General features: G+C 25.9%; 1 long non-coding RNA gene across 1 annotated transcript; it reads left to right on the top strand.

Annotated features, from left to right (window-relative positions):
* Positions 1-553: 553 nt before the first annotated feature.
* Positions 554-1,491, top strand: LOC122637031. Its single transcript, XR_006329117.1, has 2 exons — positions 554-937; positions 1,085-1,491. It is a non-coding gene; the product is annotated as an uncharacterized LOC122637031 (long non-coding RNA).
* The last annotated feature ends 4,509 nt before the right edge of the window (positions 1,492-6,000 follow it).

Genomic DNA, 6,000 nt, shown 5'->3' with positions numbered 1-6,000 from the left:
TGTTAGCAATAAGTCTCTGGCATATAGATGTAAGGAAAAAGATTGTCAAAAAAGATATTCTTCAGTTCAGAAATATCATTGACTAAAGTAACGCATATTCATATACCTTTAATATAGTCACCGTTGGTGAATCTAGAAAAACCAATCATAAGATTGTTTCGTCCAAAGTGAAATAGAATAAGGTCATTGGTCAGAAAATCTCTTCAAAACTATATATAGGAAATTTATAAATAAAATTATTATGGGAAAACAGAAATCTAAATATAAGAAATCTTCTAAGACCAATTGTTTTAGCAAAGTTGACATTGATGACAGCTTGCAACATAGAACCAACTTAGAAAGTATTATTCAGACATTAGCAATGAACAGTGGAAATATGTGGGAATATAATGGAAATCAAATAAAGATTCGCGTAAATGACTATCATAATTTAATTACCTAAAAAAAGAATGGGATGATAAGAAGTTATTAGTATTTATCAAACCATATCTAAGTGATATAGTTCTTTAATGGTATGATCAAAGATGAATAGGGAATTTATTGTAAGTTCAAGTTTGAGGAAAAGTTCGGAAAAGATGTAGTGATATTCATGTTATGATTTCATGAGGTTATATTGATTAAAGGTCCAAAGAATTTTCCTTAGAAGGATTTATTTATAAGATAATCAAGCTAAATAAGAAAGTCAATCTGAAACTTTCGCTGATTCTGGCAGAAGTATTACAATGGTTTCTAGTAGCTTTTAGGGAAAGAGTGAAAAAATGTGAAGCTGAGATAAAGTTCTCAAAATTATTGCTAAGAACAAGATGTATGTAGAATCAAGCGAGAACAAGTAAAAAGGAAAAACAAAAAAATGAAAATGTAATGAATAGCGGATCTAAAAAGGAATCATAGGAGAGAAAATACTATAAATTTGGAGATTTATATTATGTCCACAAGGGTATGATTTGTTTTTAAAATATGCTTTACAATATCGTTGTTAATGTAATTGCTTTTATTAGTTCTTTTATCACCTCTGTTATAATACAGAGTGTGTTGTGTCTATTTATGAATATATATCTTTATAAAAATATTAAAACTTTTTTAGTTATAACTCTCAAAAAATAAACAAAAAAGCGTTGAATGACAAAATAATGTCATAAATTTATACTGACGATTACATAGCTATATAAAATATACCCAAGTATATTTTATTGAATATGAAGAAAATGAAACTTTTGAAATATTAGAATTATTTACAAAGTTTGGATTCATATGTAATTTCATGACATGTAAAGAATGTGAAACTTCAAGGGGAATAGTATAATTAAAATTAAAAATAAAAGACAATATTTGGAATGTAATAGGTCAATACAACATAAAAAGATAATAAGAATAGATTCGATATTTGAATATCTTGAATTAGGAATACCAGCTGTAATGAAATGTCTAAATTTATGGGCTTTGAATATTTTGCATAGCATATAAGTTAAGTCTAAATAAAAATACAGTATCATCTTGGTGTGTTAATTTATGTGGATTTATTTAGAACTATTTTCTTGAATCTCTGAAGATGCTTGATGGTTATGATGCAAACAGAAAAAATAGTAAGGTTGTTAAAATAGATGAATCTCTTTTTTTTCGAAGAAAATATAATGTTGTGCGGTATTGAAGAACTCAATGGGTTTTTATTCCCAATAGATTAATACCAATAAGAAGATATGTACTTTTAGGTACAACTATAATAAGGAATAGCTTACAATTCTTAATCTATTAATCCTAATTACGAACATTTGAAAATTAATCACTCTTTAAACTTGGTGGACTCCAATAATAATATTATTTATATTTAAAATATTGAAAATTATTGGTTGCATGCTAAAAAGGAACTGCTAAAAAGGAATGGAATACTGCCAAATATGCTTAATAGGAATATTTACGAGTTTGTTTAAAAAAAAATTGAGAAGCATTTATGTTTTAATGAATTGATAAAAATAATTAGAAAACAAATAAAATATCTTGATATCTTTTTATATTTAAAAAAATTTGTTTTTTTAAATTAAAAAAATTTTGTTTTGTTAGATTTTAATTTTTATAGAGGCATATAGTCATAAAAAGGCCTTTGTTGTTATATTGTTTGCTATTATATGTACTCTGCACAATTTCTTAAAATTTATTATCTTTATATAAAATATTTTTTTTTATATTTTGTATTTCTATGTATTTGTTTTATTTGTATGTTTATAAAAATAAAATTATGGGAAGTTTTATGTCAAGTGATATAAGAATATTCTTAACAACAATGCACATTATTTATTTCAATACAATAGTCAAAAGCAACAAAAAAACTTAAAATCTAACCAGAAGCGAAGAACTAAACAAAGAAACTGTATATGAATATCAATGAATAGATTAGGTCTTTGTTGCACCCTGTAAATAAAAATAAAAACAATGATCAAAATTATTTTAATACTTTAATAAAATCATTAAAAAGATCCATAATATGTCTTTTCTAGAACATAAAATTCTTTAAAATACCTGTCTGATCTAAAGTGAGACTCTTTGTCTTTTTATTGCTAATTTTATCTTGTTATATGATTCAATGTTCTATATATATGCATAGTGATATGCATCTGTAACTGAATTAACAAAATTATACTTATGACACATTGTATTATGATGATATATCATAGAATTTCTTATATTATTATAAGATTTTTATTTACCAGAATGAATAATACTACCAGACTTAATAGTACATGTAATAATAGATATAATAGTATCTGCAGAACGATTAATTATAACTGTTGCATATCCATTAGATAGTTTATATGATGTATCAACAATACAGAACCCCAGAATGGTCTACTTGATCTACCTTTGTGATTTCTTATATTATAATTCAATTTAGTTTCATCGATTTGACATATCATATTCTGCTTTCCTAATCTAACTGAATTTAAGATAAAATAATGATCTATTCTCTCTGCTATAATTTTCTGTAACTTAATTAAAGGATTCTTTTTAATATAAGAATCCTATTTGTATTTTCTACTTTTTTAAATCCCATATTATGTCAAACGTAGTATATTGCCTTCAAGATTATTTTTATACTGATTTTAAATTTAGATAATCATAAACCAATTTGTAAAATAAAGCTAGTCTGAGAATGTTGACATGTATAATTTATACCATTCAAACATCTCAATATACTGCTGATTTCTTTTAAAAAACATTAGCATCATTGTGACACATTTTTGTTCATCTTTAATCAGTTCGTATCTAAATAACAATAGTATTATTTCATACTCATCAGCACAAGCAATTTTTCATATTTTCTCTTTCATATTTTCTGTTATTTTCAGGGGTTAAAAAAATATTTCGCACCTCTTCATTACACCCTGAATACTACTAATTAATTTTTTTCGTAAATGAGTTTAAAATTTTAGAATTTTCATATTGAAGGATAAAAAAAATCTTTTTTTTTTTTCATTTTTGCGAATTTTCGACATTTTGCGCTACTGGGGGAAAGGGGTAAAAAAAATTTAACCTAGCAACAATAAAATTGTTTACTTTAAATCTTCAGATATCGGATCATCTAGTAACATATGGTAACTTGCTTCTTCTGTATTGAACTATTGTGATGATATAGTCCTTCGATACTGTTTATAGTTATAAATATTTTATTAATTGATTTTCGATTCGAAAAATTTATAGAACGATTATCCTGTTCTGAATCAAGATAATTTATTTTAGACTAACCGAATATTTTCAATTACGATCTTTTTTTTTCCCAATAAAAAAATCAAAAAGTTCTTTGGAAGTAATAACATTCCTTTCAGATCTAAGTAACAATGTTAGTATTATTTTTATATGTAATCGAAAGATATCACTTGTAATTTTTAAGTTTGTAAGCATAATCTTCCTTCAAATAATTTGTGCCGGGTGAAAATTATAACTATTTACTTTGACATTTTCAAACATTGATGTCAAGGATTTATATATCGCTTTTTCAAAATCAATAACGTATTTGATGGCAAAATCGACTTTACCATCAGTTTTAATGCAGTTAAAAAATCGATTGTACAATACCGTATCTTTGTTTTTTATAAAACAATATAAAAGAGATAAGTACTCATCCTTTATCAGACCTTGTATAGTAAATAATTGTTCAAAACTGGTCGATGTATTCTTAGATATACTATCTATAATTGATATATCATTATCCTTGATTATCTTTCATTTATCATGATATGCTTTATATTTGATTCTGTTGAAAAAACAATTATGCGATTGCTAGAATCAATGAATCGTATTGTAAAAATTTTCTGCTGTTTTAGTCAATAAAAGTTTTTTGTAATTATTTTCTTTTTCTTCTATCATTTGCCGTTTTATAACAATTAATAGTCTTTTGTATTATTATCATCGTAAAAAAATTTAGTTTATCTTCAACTTTATCTTTAGCATTTAAAATCACCATTTGATATCTACAAAGAAAGTTCTTTATCTTTATCTTTAGCTTTTAATACAATAAGATTATATTTTTTGAAATTAGTCGAGTGGTTGTATGCTGAAATGTTAAGAATTTTATCTACAAATTTGTGTTCAAAATAGATGAACAACCATACTTATTGCACCTGTAAATAAGCTTTCTCATGCCTGATCCAATCAAATTATAGATGCCCTAGCAAATCATCTGCACATGTTAACAGTTGTGTTATACCGTTCAACTGTAGACCATCTTCATTTTTCTATATATCTTTCATGGCATATTTCAATACTGAATTGAATAAAAGAGATGATAATGCATCCTTCTACTTTAATCCACTATGAATATTAAAAGTTTTCAACATTTAAACCTATAATTAATGAGACGACGATTTTAGAAGTAAAACATGCAGTTAAAAAATTAAAGAATCATAAAACACCATATTGACTTAATTCCAGCAGAATTAATTAAATGGAAAAGTAGATTGATAGAAGAATTAATTATCTTAATTTGGAATAAAGAAGCAAAGAAACAATGGAAAGATTCAATTATAATTTCAATTTTCAAAAAAGGGACAAAATGAATTGTAACAATTGTCGGGGTATCTCACTTTTATCTACATGCTATAAAATTTTATTTAATAAATTTAAAGTCTAAATTAACGATCCTTGTACTATATGTAGATGAGATAATTGGGAACCATCAATGCGTTTTTAAGAAAAATAGATCGGTTGTAGACTAAATCATTACTATTCGGTAAATTTTTTAGGAAAAATGAAAATTTGAACAATCGATACATTAACTTTACATTGACTTCAAAAAGTATGCTGTTAGCGCCTGCAGATAGATCATTGCGATCATGTATCATCGACCTTGCATAATGAGCAATTCTAATCTTTTGTTTATAAATTTAATATTTTTTACTACGGATAAGATCTTATTGATCATGAAGCCCACGCCAAAATCCGACCTTCCTTATTGAAGCGTATACGAAACTGCGCTACATTTTGAACCGGTCATTTGGATTTTCATTTGGAACATTCAATTTGGACCGGGTTAGTGTTATGCAACTTATAATTGAACGATGTTGAATTAATACATTGTTGTCCTATGACGAGTTAACTCGTCATTGCTATAAAATAATAGCCGGTGACATGACATAATTTCTGTGTAAAATTTCCGGGCAACAATGTGTTAATATTCACTTCTAAATGAATTAGGAGAAAAGTGAATCGTTTCCGTAGGCACAACTGGGATTATTGACTTAGACTACGTTTCAATAATGCTTAATTTATTCAAGCCAACAATAACAAATAGATACAATTCAACAAGAATAACGATCTGTATTGGATTTTAAGACAATAGTAATTGAAGTAATAATCGTAATGTGAACGTCAAAGTAATAATCGTGTCGAATAATCATAAGAAATAGACTAAAGCGAATAATCTGTGCTGTAAACAACCAAGAATCGAATAATCCGTCGAAATAATAAGTAACAATCATAGAAACAGCTAATAGAAGAACAATCGAATAA

Source organism: Vespula pensylvanica, chromosome 1 (genome assembly GCF_014466175.1).
Source record: "Vespula pensylvanica isolate Volc-1 chromosome 1, ASM1446617v1, whole genome shotgun sequence".
Classification (NCBI taxonomy): Eukaryota; Metazoa; Arthropoda; class Insecta; order Hymenoptera; family Vespidae; genus Vespula; species Vespula pensylvanica.
The sequence above is the reverse complement of the archived record's forward strand: the minus strand, read 5'-3'. Positions and strand labels throughout refer to the sequence as shown.